Below are 14946 nucleotides of genomic sequence, written 5' to 3'. Positions count from 1 at the left end.
ACATTAATTTTCTATGCAATGCCTTGCATGTAGAATGGAAAATTTTAAGTTACTATATATATGCAGAATTTTTTGACTGCGGAGTTAAAATGAAAATACAAACCAGTGTAAGGCACCTGGAGTAAAAGGAAGGCCGGAATGTCTCAGTTAACGTGACATTCACACTAAAATATGATACGTTGGTGCAACAGCAGCACGATGCATCACAACTGTGCAACATGATGATGTTTCAAAGGCCCTGCAAATTATTTCAGGACTCCTGAACAAGACGAGCGACAACCTCCTGCAAATGTCTTGATGGAGTAGGAGGAAAGAAGGACACTCTATAAATAAACTTATCATAGAAGTTAAAAAAAAAAAAAAAAAAAAGCCAGGCTGGGTATTTTCACCAAAAGAAAGTTTGAAGATTTACTCACACTGAGCCTATTTTTGCATGTCAGTGTAGGCAAGCAAGGTTCTTCTTTTCATCTAAATAGACCCAGAGTATTTTTAACGCAGGGGATTCGTTCCCTGCTCGTCGAAACACGGCAGCTGGGGACGGAGCGGGATCGGGGGAGGGCATGGGGAACCAAACCCCCTTCCAAGGGGAACAGATGGTTTTCTCTGTGGTGGCTGCACATGAGGACCATGGCAAGAGGAGGATTCACTCCAAACATGCTCCTCCAAGGCCGCCCAGGGCCACACCAAGACCTTGGAAGTTCCGGTGCTGCTGCCGTCGTTAGCGCGATTATCGTCCCGCGTGGAGAGAGGCTGAGAAGTCACCGGTCCTAAAGGAGCAATCCCAGGCTTTGAAGGAAATAAAAGAAAGCAGCATTTGGCATTAATACACAAGAGCTGGTGTGGGTTTACCTCTAGGAGGGAAAAGAATCCTGGGATTTGGTAGAGGGAAGGAAATCCAGCACGATGGCTCAGTGTGGCCTTGAGGTGCTTTTGAGTTTCCCCATTGATTTCAGGATGACATCGAGTTTTTCCTGGCTGGAAATCCATTTCTTTAGCCTCAAACAGCACAGCTCAATGTCTGGGAGAGAAGATCAACGTCTAACACTGGCTTTGGCACTGATTCACCACCCAGATTGGAGGAACCCATCCTGTGTGCCTCAGTTTGGGATCTGGTTCCTTGGGCCTGACATATTCACCACAATAAATCCTTCTACAGGATCCCAGTACAGTCAAGTGCAGAACACAGTTTTCCCAGTAAACCCAAACATTACTAAAACATCAACAAAAGAGGAAAGAAAACTAACACATCAGCTAGAGAATTTTTAAGCCATACCTGTCCTGACTGGGAGCCACCACCTTTCCCAATTCCACGTACGGCCCTACAGAGCAGGAAGGGATGGAGAACACTCATATCCATGCTTGGCAAATTTTGGACCCTGGACATCACTTGCCCTTTGAATACTGTAGGAGCTCTCTGGGAAATAAAGCCTCCTGGAAAACAGGGAGGAGGCAGATGAAAACAAAGCATTGTGGAAAAAATGCTGTTGAAAATAGGCTTTGTTTTGTGGATGGGTTTTTACAGAGTTCTCATCTCTGCAACTTCCAGAAGTGCATTAAGCTGCATAATTAGCATCTGTCACATGTAGCCTTTCCCTTCCCTCTTCCTCTCCCCAGAGGGAAACTGCATGGAGAATTTTTAATATAAATTTTAGTATCTACACTGTGCAGTGCAATCATATTAGGAAAGCTACAGGCAAGTCAGTTTGTGCTCAGTCTTAGGTTTATCTTTGTGTAATAGAAACTTCACTGGTTAAAAAAAACCTGCAGCTGCTCCAATTTAAAAATTAACTACTCTCCTGGAAAGACAACAGGGGCAAGGGCAAGATGGTCCCTGTTGCATCAGATTGAAACCAATGGAATTGTCAGGAACTGGGCAGTTAATGCCAGTCTCTCATCCTGGTGTTATATCCCTATTTCTTATGGAAACATCCAGCCAAAAGGAGTAAAGGATGGATGATTTTCCACTTTGGTCAAAAGTATTTATTTTGAAAGGAATATTTATATTTTTAAACCCATTAAAAAAAAAAGTAGGAATTCCTATTGCTCTTTCATTCACATTAAAAGATACTGTTGAATATAACAGTCAATGGACTACAGCACCTTCTGGTGAATCTCTGTAAAAAACTTAAAAGAAGATGCTGCCTTTTAGAAATAAAGAATAAATGGAAAGAAATGCAGCTTAACAACAGCAACATGAAAAACAATGATATTATTCAGCCTTTGATTTCCATTCAGACTCTCTCCTACTTTTTCGAAGTATTTATGTTCCACTTAATTATTCAGAGAAAATGGAGATTGTAGGACTGAGCACATTGCCAACAACCTGAGGTATAAAGGGAAGACCAAGGGCTTCGACTTCAGCTCCAGAGGTGGGAATTGTTGTAATTGGTCCATGTGAAGCAGATCTATCAAGCAGTGGAGAGTTCAAACCCGTGCCAGTCAGTCCCTGGTTGGCACCAGCAGTTCTATCAGGAGGATACAGAGGTCTCAGCAGGACTTATTATTGGCAACAGTTCAACACTTCTCCTCTCCAAGTGGTTTCAAGGGGATTTGGGTGGGAGGGAAGATAATTTTTAACAAATTAAACTACCTAAGAATGGCGAGGTGCCCAGAGCCACCAAGGCTGTGTTAGTCACTGCTATCAAACAATTACAAAAAAGAAGATTAAAACTATCATTGCTGTAAAAATTGCCTACCTGGCTTTAACCACACGATCTGATCACTGCAAAATTACCCAGACATGTGCTGTAAACTGTACTAGAAGTATGTGTAAAATATGTCTGGGGTAAATGGGAGAGCAGAACATTCACACAGGGGGTGTTTCTCAGAAAACATCCACCTCAGGTTACCAGAATCCAAGTATTCCTATAAGATTTCAAGAAATTAGAAGACCACTTAATTTTTAAATTAAAAAATGACAACAAAAACATTACTGTTTGTTTCCCATCAGGATTTATCTCCCAGCATTTGGTAGGTGTCCATAACTGGGGTGTAAACCAAACTGTGGGAGCTTTCTGCCCTGGGCCACGTTGATGTCCAGCTGCTTTGTTTAGACCCTGCCAGAAAGCCTTTTTCAAATGGGGAATATGTCATTTTTCAGCAGAGGTCTCCAAGAGAAGATTTGAGTGTAATGCACAGCAATAAAAAGAGGAATATGAGGATTCTTGCTCTCTTTAGTGTCAGCTTTGGTTAAGACGTATGAATGCACATGAATAGTCTTGTCAGAATCTCTGGGGCTACTGACATTCAAGATCCAACATATTATTCCTTCTGACCAGAACATTAACTGCTATGCAGGGAGGAGAAGGGACAGAGGAAAAAAAAGGGAAGAAGACAGGACCACTCCCTAATCACACAGAAACTGTTGTGTGTTTCCCTGGCTGGAAATCTCTGAACAGAACTTCTCTGCTGTGAAAATACAATGCTTATGTTCTCCAATCTGAGAGGAGGGGTTACACAGCCTCTCTAAAATCTGCAGCAGGAAAAACAAAGAGAAATCATCATTTAATGCCTGATCTTGCTCATTTAATTCATGGAAAGGGTCCCAGTTAACTCATAAATAAAGACTGTACAGGCAAGTGTTACATCCCTGTAAAGGACATGTGTTTACCTACCAGAAGAAAGGTTCTTGCATTTTGAGCTGCTGACCCTATTTTTCACTGCTGAAAGTTTCTTTGAATCACTAGTTTCAGCCACAAATAAGCTAATTAAGCAATTTAGTTAAAATAACATAATGTTAATTCAAATGTCAGTGTGTATCAAGTCTGGGTACCACTACAATGGAAAGGTTTGTTCACCAGAAGCAAAAATCTTACAATGTGCTTCTGGCTGAGTTAACAGAAACTACATTTCAGATTATTGTTGTTGTTGTTGTTCACAATTTGTTGCCAAATAAATTGAAATTATTCAAAAGCACTGAAATCAGTTTAATCACTGTTTATGCTCTGAAATTTGAGCTGAGTGAGCACCTTTCACTTACAGAGCAACAAAAGGGAATATCCTGAACATCCTGCCCTCCGTGACCAAAACCACCTCTAGTCCCCATTCAGGAGCTCCAGCCCATGAGACAAAGGAGTGGATTTGTTTGGAGCAATAAATGATAGCAGACCTTTACATATTTGAAGTGCAACAGATGGTCTTCCAAGGAGAACAGAATGACTGGCAGACAGTGCACTTCGTTAGAGTGGCTTGGAATGTCTTCAGCAATTACCCCGGGAGTGTTCTGGGGGGAAGCCCTGTCATCCCTGTGCTTCTTCTCATGGAAAAGAGCTGGGATTTCCTGCTTCAGATGCTGAAAAACTGTGTCTTCTAAAACCTGGCAGTGACCTGGAAAAGGAAGAACCTTTTTGGCCCTTCCAAGGCTCTTCAAGATGAGGCTCCAGACATTTTGCCACCTGAGAAGAGAGATGTAAGTAGAAAATAAATCAGCACTAATAGGAAACAGTTTTGGGGCTTGTAACTGTAAAGCTATTAATCCATAGCCAAGTATTCCATGGAAGTGGAATTTATGTAAAAAAGGAAGGTCTGACACAAGGTCCTTTTAGAAACTGGGAGGTCTTCAGATACAAGAGGCAGAGTGTCTTGGGGAGAAAACCCCAAAAGACCAAATTAGTGAATAACAACCTCCTTCCTTTGGGAAAGTGGTGGCTTCTGGAGACTTTTCCTCCACATGAAACACTGTGGCTGCAGTTCTTCAGGGCAGGCTAAAGGGAGCTTTTTTGAGGTTGTCCAGTCTTTCCATTTTCATAGTTTCACAAGGCAGCAATTAAGAATTATAATAGAGCAAAACAGCAATAAAATGTTGAACCTTAATATTGTACATTCAGCTCAGAAATATTTACCTTCTACCCCTCCCTCCTGCCCCTTGAGCCCCAGAATTAGTTATAAAACCTTCCCCACCAAATCCACCCCGAGTAAAATTTTATGGGGCAACATAAACAAAACAACAACAACAGCAAAAAATGTGTCCTTTAACAATGTAACTTAAATGTTGATGGAATCATAACTGCATGGCTCCCTCTCCAATTAGCAGCAGAATTCTTTATGTTTGCTTACGAAGCGTGAACCGTTCGCTTGTCACTACAAAGACCTTCTGTAGAGGACTTAAAAAAAAAAAACCCAGCCCCAGCAATTAAAATGACAACAACAGAGGTGGACTGGGCACAATGTGACACAAAAATATCCAGCTGTTTCTTTCCAGAGAAAGGATACACCAAAGTCTATGAAATGCTGTGACCAAATTTTGACAGTCTGGAGGATGCTGGGGGATGTTCTGGTGAAAATGTGGATTTCCAAGGGAATAGATTAATGCAGAACTAAATCTAACCTCAGTTTTCCCACACCATCAGGATTGTCACTCATCTCTTTTTTAATCCACACAAATTTCCCTTTTTTTTCTTGCTAGAACCGTAGATATTCTGGTTTGTGGGAAATTCTCTCAAAATAAGATAAATGTTGGGGTTTGTCCTCGAAAATAAACAAGGTAAAAAATTATCTAAGAGGGTTAAGACTAATAAATCAGACTTTAAACTTACTTACTTTGGTTGTGTTAAAAACATTCTAGGAGTTTATGAAGACCATAAGTCTCATTACAACCAATCTATTATTTATTAAATGAGAACCTCTGTTACAATCACATCTGTCTGCTGCTGGTTCCTGCCTGTTCTGCTTCCCAACAGTAATAAGATGGGAAGTTATTTGTAATACGTGTAGGGAATTGTTTTAATTATTTGAAACATATATTTAAATAATAAATCTGAAAAGTAAATGTTTCAGGTTAGCTTTTCCTAGTTGAGATTATAGTGGTTATATATATATATATATATAAATATATATATATCCTGATGAAGTAACTTTGTTTTCTAATACAGGAAGAAAAACAGTGAGAAAATAACTGACACACACAGAACCAGCCACTCAAGGGGTAGGAGAAACCCAAACACTGTCTAGAGAATCCACCTCCAGACACATCCTTGGAAAAAAAAACCTGATGAGAGAACGATCGGGAAGATTTTCACTGGTGTTCCTTTCCTGGAAGTTTCTGTCTCTCAGAGCAGCACAGGCATGGCAAGTGCTGTGGCTCAGAATTCATCCCTGCAGTGTATTTTGCACATCCAATTGATTATCCATGACTTCTTAGGCAAACACAGGAATGCAGGGAACATGTCAGCTGTTATATATGGAATACTTGGGCCTTTCACTCCTTACTTTACATTTAGAAAGAGGAGCAGATAATGAGCTCGAGCATCACCTTGAGAATAAATTTTACTTGCAGGTTCAGAAGGATCTCTGGCTCTTCATGTGTTCAGTGAACCAGAACTCCCAGGTAGCTCAGAACATTTGTTTTCTGAGCTGTGTTTGTCTCCAGAGCAATTGCTCTGAGTGGGCAAAGGCTTTAATGTCTTCATCCCCTCAGCCAGGAAGTTCTTCATGAGCTGAGAACTCACAGACTCAAAGCAATCCCTGCAAAATACAGAGGACAAGAAAGAAAAAAAAAATAAGAAAATAAAAAGCTGTCCTTTTCCTCCCCTAAATTCCCAGAATTCATCTTCAGATTCATGCCTGTGGCTAAATAAAACTCAGACTGTAATATCACCCTTCTCTGTGTTTCATCTGAAATAATTGCTTGACAACAAACATCTCTTCCTCCGTGAGTATTCTGCGGTGAATTTATTCACATCAGGAAAAACACATCAGAGAGGTGTCTAGTTTGAAAGTTTGCAAATCAGACACCAATGGCAAACAAAATAGTGTGACAGCACAGGCAAGACACAACCTGGAACCATTCTGGGGACACACAGGCACCTCTCTCATCCACAGCCACAGGAAATATTAGACTGCCAAAAGTTTTGAAATCAAGAAGTTTTGACAAACCAGTAATTAACCCTAAGTCATAATAATAATATTAATAATAATAATGGGTAACAATATGTCATCAATCTCATTATCTTTTGGAGATATTTTCTGTTTAACACAATGGAAATGTTCCACTCTACAGTGTCCCAAGTGGTACCAGACACCCTTTTTACTGAGCCAATGAGCACAACCCTAACCCTGACCTTTCACTGCAGGGAAAAAGGTTATCCCAAAGGCAAGACAACCCAGCAGCCCCAGAGCAGGACATTCCACCAACAGATGGATCCTGACAACACCAACTTCTGGAACACAGCACCTGGAAGTACAAAGGGAATAAACCCCCCCCTTCTGTCAGGTAGAGCCTGTGTCAACAGGGATCACACGCTCACACTCTTGCTCAACAGATGTACTTGAACTAGAGATAAGGGATTCAAAAATCCAGGGAAGGAATGTGCAAACCCTGTGGCCTCCTGTGCCTCTTTCCAGGCAGGGAAGGGCTCTCCAGGCAGGAGCAGAACACCTCATTCCATAGGAAGTGGGGGAAAAAAAATGAGGAAAAATAATCTTACCCATAAACAATCCATTGGAGCAGCTGGGAGGACAACCTTGATAAAGCACGAGCCCAGATACAGCCAATCCAGACAGAAATTAGAGGATAAGAAGTACACTTACCACTGAATAAAACTGGAAGGAAATCTCTCTCCTGAGGAAGGATTTAAGACTGTTTTCCTTTTTTCAAATCTATGTCGCCACTGAAGCCCCATAAATGAATATTCCCTCGCAGATAAAGTGGTTGTCTTCACCTTTTGGCAGATTTACAAAACAGATCCTGCAGGGAGGTTTTGCTCTGTGAGCAACCTCCTCGAAGAGTGAGGAGAAACCAGGAGCTAAAATCACTTGCACAATCGTGTTTCACAACTCTTCCCACAGTGGCATTGGTGCTTCCCCTTCCCAAGTACAAAAATGAATAAATTTTCCTCCCTTTTTTTTTCTTAAGAGGGGAAAAACCCAATCCTGCTTATCCTTGGATACACAGAGAGTTCAAAACAATGGAGCCCTGTGTGCCCCACTCATCACACAGACACTGCAACAAGAGTGGCAAAGAATGCACAAAGTGTGTAATTACTGTTTCAGGAGATAATTCCATTAATACATCCCCAAAGATTGCAGGCACACAACTGTGCTTTAATTAGATGGTAACTGGAGGGGGTTTGAATTCATGAGGTAATAAATATATTTTGGACTAACAAACTCCAAGGCTGAAGTGTTTATTAATCTAGAATATAAAGATTACATAGTTGATAGGAGACAACCTCAGGTTGTGCTGAGATGCCTGTTGTTGATGGATTTTAAAAATTACTATTGTCTGCCTTTTGGGAGCTAGATCAGAAAGCCAAGATTGCTGGGGATGGTACTGGAAAACACGACAAACTGTCCAACAACTCTGTGTTCTCACAGGCAAAGACCATTTAAGCCTGAGCAGATGTTGTGTTTTTAAAGTTTCACCTTTTAATCAATTTGTCACCTCACCAAGTGCTGCAAACAAACTGCCTTCTGACAGCCCTCAGTGCCTCATTCTGAGGGTAGAAAGGACAGATTCCTTTCCAAGACTAACAGATCCCTCCTCTGCTGCCCCCAAATCCTCAATTCCACCTCTGCTTTCCTGCTTGTGGATTCACCTGCAGGACCACACCACCACCACGTGAACAAGCACATCAATTTTCGTGTTCCATTGAATTTTCCTCCCCTTCCCATGGCTGTGTAAACTGTTTGCCTCCTACAGCACATTAAGGATTTGGAAACTAACTGTTCACTGTTGGGAGGATTTATATCCCAACCAGCTGTGCCAAGAAGTCAGAGGAATCAAATGGTCTAATCTATTAACTTGTCCTTGGGTACTTCCAACTAGAGCTTTATAAATTGCTGGAGAGTTCAGTCCATTTAAACTCCATTTCTCTGTTGGTTTGGAAGTGTCAGTGCCCCACACAGGCAAGACAGAAGACCAAATTTAGCCCAGGAAAATGTGGCCATGATTGAAGTCAAAGGCCAGGTTGTTTAAGCTAAAGGTAAATTTAGGCCTGAGGGAACTACAGAGGAAAAAAAGAATAAAGAAACATGAGGAAGAGTAACTTGTGGTACCTTGGAGAGGAAACAAGGTTGACAAATGCAGAGGGAATTCTGTCCATACCTGAGGGAGTGATGGAGCTGTGGCACTGCTGGACAAAACCAGGAGAATCCTGGATGTGCCAAAAGAGCCACGGCACCCTGGGCAGGAGCCAGGAGAGGAGGAAAGGGATGGGGCACATCCCATTTAATGGGAAGGAAAAACCCTTCCCTGGCTTCTCTGAGCCAGTCCATGGGGAGTGATGACAGTCACAAAGTTTCATTTCTGAGGGCTGTAAAGATTTAAAGATATTTAGGAAAATGTTCATTAACCAGTTTAGGTGATCCAAAGATAACTGGTCACATGTTCAGACACTTCCAGAGGGTCAGAGCAAAGGCCTCCCACCAGCTCTGGAGAAAACTCCCCAGATAATTCAGGGAAGATGATGAAGAGCCCTTTCCAAAGCTCCTGCTTTTCCATTCCCAGGTTTATAGACTCTCCCCAAGTGAAACAAGCCACAGAGCCAACTTTCCAATATTAAATCTCTAGGCAGCACGTTATTCACACAGCTTATGGAGATGTCTTTACCCTCTGGAAAAACAAAGTTTAAGAAAAATGGCTCTATCTTTGGGGAGCAGTTTAAGTCTCAGGATAACTACGTTAGGAAATCTCACTCTATTACTTCCTATCTTGCATTTTATTACTAGATTGGTAATAGGAAATTACCAAATAAAATTGGTATTTTACTTGGTAATTTTTTTCCATGGGCCTCGTCTAATATGAAAGATGGTGATCATCAAATTTATTCAAGTTTTCCTGTCAACAACATCATTAACCAAATCCCTCAATTTCAAAGTAAATAAAAGCATCTGGGCTTCTGCACAGCAAGACTGACTTGCATATTTAAGCCTCATATATAGATGAATCTGCACTGGACCAAATTTGCATATTAATGAAGGACTAATTGCTCTTTGCAGTCAATTTTATGCAGATGAATTTACTCCTCTCAGTACAATTTTCATAATGTTCAGAAAGAACCAAAAAATGTGAAACTTTTTAAAAGTACACAAATGTTAGACAATCAAGGAAGAAATATCATAATGACTTCAAACAGCTTTACATTAAGTTGTATATAATTCATCTTTTATACTGTTGCTTTATTTTAACAGCCTCCCACAAAGAACAGAACAATCCATGGAATAACTTCAGCCTATTCCCCCTCCTCGGTCTCAAATTTTAACAGCTTGTAACAAGCCATTATATTCTCTGGTTTCCAGCTGGAAGGATGGAGCCTGAATTTTTAGGAGAAGTTAAATTTGCTAAACAGGAATTTGTTTTCTCCTGGTCCCCTCCTCATGCCACAGGTCAGTCAGGATGCTTATTTTTAAGGAATTTCTACCCAGTTTTGTACTATTAAGAAAAAAACTCAAGGCCCAAATCCCTGTTTGGTCTCTCCTGGTCCAAAATACCAAGGAAAGGAGAGGAAAGTTCAGGGGAAAGAAAAACATCAACAAACACTGAGAGAAAATGGTAACATTAAGGGGGGAAGGAGAAAAGATAAATACTGGAGTGGAAGAGGAAAACAAGGGGAAATGGAAAGAGAGAAAAGTGATGATTCAATGTGTCTACTCAGGTCTGGGTAGAAGGAGGAAAACTGAAGGATTTGGGAGAAAGTTCAAGGCAAAGCAAACAAACAAAAGGCAAAAATGCAGCCACAAATGTAACCACAAAAAAGAAAAAGATAATGAAACCAGAAATGAAGTGAGAATCGAAGAACATGCGATGCGTAAAGAAAGAGAGAAAAGAAGACACAAAAAAAATACAGTTTTTCCTAATTCTGCCAGAACAGAAGGGCAGAGTCAGTGGAAATGCATCAGGAATGTGAATTTGCATGTATAGCCTTCCTCCTGCCAAGGAAAAGAGCCTTATTTTAACTGTGAAGGCTGATAACCATAATATTGATATGTATCATAAAATCACTTAGAGAAGATCATTTGAATCAGCAAAGGAACAGCACCAAAGTTACATCTTCCCATGACTTGGAGGCCTTTTGGGGAAGGTGCACAGTCACCACTTCTGCCACATCTCAGCATTTTCTGCCCTTCCCTCCAGCTTTTGCTGGTTTAACACGTGGTTTTGAGGCCCAGAGTACTCACACAGACATGGGATGGGTTTAGAGTGGTATCAAGAAGTCTTTTGTGGTTTTCCTCTGTTTCTTCTCTAATAATTCCCACCATCCCACTTGCTCTCTGGATCACAGAGCACTGAGCTCCAGCATCTCCTGTGATCCCATGACTTTGTTCCTGAGAAGCAATAAATGAAGAGATAGACAAATAAATCAATAATATTTCATGTTCAAAATTAAATAATCTTCAGCATAGACATCTTTGTCTGAGCTATCAGGTCTTTCCCAAAAAAGAGTTAGGAGCTCCTGAGCCTCTGAAGGAAGGTGGGCACAGAAAAGGTCCCTTTGCCAGCTCTCCTTTTGGTCTTTCCAAACAAAAGCCACAATACATGGAGCATTTTTAGGGATACATGAGCAATAAGGGCAATGGTTGTACCAGAAAAGATCCAGCCACTGCAGAGAGAAAAAAGGGGAAAGAAAAGAAAGGCTTTAGGGCAGAAGAGTTGGCAGAAAATCTCAAACCAAGGGGAAGGACAGGGAAAAAAGACCAAGAATCTTTCATTAGAGTTCAACAAAAGAACAGATCACAGAACAAAGACAAATAGTTATAAAATAATAACAGCAATAATTGGAAAAGAATGACAAATACTCCAGCAGGAAAATATTGGAATGCTGCTGCTGAAGAATTCTCACTGAGGAAACAGGGCTCAGTTCAGAGGGTCAGCCTGGAGCACTTGGCTTTTAAAGTTATTGGAAAACAAATTACAGCTCTTTGTGCACTTTGAGTTCTGGATTATTAACTCAAAATGTTTTGCTCATTGGCAGGAATGAAGGGAAATGTATCTCCTTTATAATTTCTGCACCCAGCATTTGAAAATCTGCCCTGGGCACCCTCCTTTCCTTCCCCCAAAACTGTCTGGTTGAAGTGATTAATGCTGTGTGAATGTAAACACAGATAATTATTCAAACAAGAACAAGATGTTCCTCCCAAAATGACTGGCTCTTCAGGGGCTGAGGTGCCTAATTCTAATCACCAAGAAAGGTTAGCCTGACCAGATTTAATTAGCTACTTAATACAATAATAAAGGTGCATAAATAATGGGTGGGAAAGGGGCAGCACTGAGTCCAAACAGGTACCTCCAGAAGCACCAAGTCCAGGCTGTTATCCCATGATTGCACTGATGGGAGAATTCCCAAGTTTTTATAGCCACTGGACACAGTTTAGCACTTGGTTATGTGGAACATCACCTGTTTAATGTATAGTTTTAATTATTATTAAACTAGCAAAAAAAAGCCCCAAGAAACCACATTCCTAAAATTCCATGAAAAAATGAACCCAGTGGTATTTCTGTGCTTCAAATTTATAGATTAAGTCAGATGGTTTGTGCAGATTATTTGAGGACTACAGTCTTAAAATGAAGTAAGTTACTATTTCCTCCTATATAAATATATATATGAAAATATCAGACTGATATTTTCAAGACTATTTTCAGGGACAAAAACTACTCTTACTCTGGAATATTCCTTAGTAATGAAACAAAAGCTTTCTCTTACAATAATAAAGTAATTTGCAAGTATTTAAGTGTTACATATTGGGAATGCTGCAAAATACATCCCAATTTCAAAGGATGTTGGGACATTTGATTAGCCTTGTACCTCTGGATCACGTGGTCAGCACCTGCAGGTTGAGCCAGGTGGGATCTCAGCATTCCCAGATTCTGAGGATTCATTTGGAGGTGTCAAACCTTCCATTTTCAGTCAGTGAAAGTTTAAACAGCCCTTAAAATAAACAACCCGGTGCGAAGCCAACGGATCCAATATTGATTTATTCCATTCATAAAAAGTAACAACACCATGGTAAATCCAATCTAGTCAATGAGAAGTTTATGAGCTTAAATACATCAAAAGGGCAATGAAAGCTAATATACAGTGATTAAATAACAATCTGTGAGGGGAAGACACCCAACTTCCAATTCCATGGTGCTGGAATGACAAAAAATGGGGGTATGAATTGTTTCAGAGGGCACTGCATCCATTTGCCCTTTTTAAGAGCTTGGAAGTCCACAAGGCAAGATTAATTTATAATTTAACTGAAGTGTATCTCAAATAAGGGTTTTTGATTAAAATCTACATTTCTGTGCCTCCTGGCAGTGACAGTATTGCTGGAACAGGACATCAGCTGCAACACCAGCGATTCTGGAGCAAACCCTAAACTGTAAATCAGTTTTGTCCTACTTTAATATTGGTTTAACAATGAAAGAAGAACTTTGATGTTTAATATTTAAATAGTGTAATTATTCCTTCAGAGCTAAGCCCAGGAGGACCCCTGTGGGTACACAGTGTGAAACAGCAACGAGGAGAACGTGGGTTTGCTGCCTGAGGAGGCTTTGGGTTGTAGGGGCCAGTTGGAAGGGGCAATTCCTGAGCTGAGGAGATGCCACAGGAACCCTTTGGCAGGGAAATGCTCTCCCACAGACCTGAACTACAAAGCTGTCAGAGCAGGGAAGTGTGAACAACACCCAGGACAGAAATCATCCCCACCCTGGTTTGGAAACCCAGACACAGGGCCTGCTTTCTTCAGAGTTGTTTTTGAAATCGGAATCCCTTTTCATTTCCCCCTCCTTCCTACCTGTTGTCACTTCAGGATGAGTGAACACAGCAAAACGTGGATTTTTGGGAGGAACACCTCAGTCAGGAGCTAAGGATTGTCTCTGAACAGTCAGTGGAGTAGGAATATCCAGATCCAATAATTTTTCAGGTTTGGGGGAAGGTGAGAGAGGAAGTTCTGTACCTGCACTCCAACCAGGAGCACTGGGTGATTCCAACTGCCACTGCCTGTTTTTCCAATCATAAGAGCTCTTTGGAGCTCTCCAGTTCCAAAACTGGACATGTTTGTCCAGGCAGATCCAGAGGATCCACGGATTACAAGGATTGCATGGAGACAGAGCACACACATATGTGTAACAAAGCACAGGGCTCTTAATTACCTCCCACAGATGGATCAGTCCACTCTGGACATCTCTGCAGGCCTGTGAAATCAGGATGACGTGTCTGGAATTCTCCCTCTCTTCCCCACTGCTGAAGGAACTCAGGCAAATGCACGTTGGCAGCTCCTCTAAGGATTCCAGCTTCCCCATTTTCCAGAATAACTTCCAGCTGCATTAAACACAAACACACAAAAAAGAGGTAGAACAAACACTAAAGGCTGACTCAAACACAAAATCCACAAAACCTGGGTAATTCTGCAATGGAATCATAAGCAAAGCACCATAATTTTGTTGGATTGTCCATGGGACACATCAATCTTTTAGGAGCAAAGTGGTGTGGCTGCACTTCCTGAGGAAACTGGGGAATGGCAAATACATCAAGACACCTCTAGACCTACTGGTTCCTACCAAATGCAGAAAAATCCAGGCTCCTGGGGGATTATAAGCCCCTGTTCAGACCAGCCCTGCCAAATGCAAAGTGTTCTGTGTTAAAGGATCCTCTTATTCCACAGCTCCTGCTGCCCCAGCCCTGAAGTGCATGGCTGCCTCACTCCTTGTATATTCATTTATTTGTTGCTGGGCATAAGAAAACCTTCAATCAGAACCCTCTGAAATACCAAACAAATCCATTTCCAATCTAAATTTTAATTCCCTATTTTACTCCAGCAGTGCATTTTATCAGCAGGAATTACTTGGAGGAATATGCAATACAGAAGCTCTGTAGAACAACCGAAGGCATGAGAATGAATATAAAAATACTTACTTGGAAACTTCCATTTATTTTCCTCCAAATTGTAAAAAAAAAAAAAAAATGTATTTGGTTGGTAGAAATAATGTGCAGACACAGAAACAGAAATATGAGGTGACAGAAGGGA

This window comes from Manacus candei, unplaced genomic scaffold (genome assembly GCF_025592945.1).
Source record: "Manacus candei isolate 608988 ecotype Guabito, Panama unplaced genomic scaffold, ASM2559294v1 h1tg000076l, whole genome shotgun sequence".
Lineage (NCBI taxonomy): Eukaryota > Metazoa > Chordata > Aves > Passeriformes > Pipridae > Manacus > Manacus candei.
The sequence above is the reverse complement of the archived record's forward strand: the minus strand, read 5'-3'. Positions refer to the sequence as shown.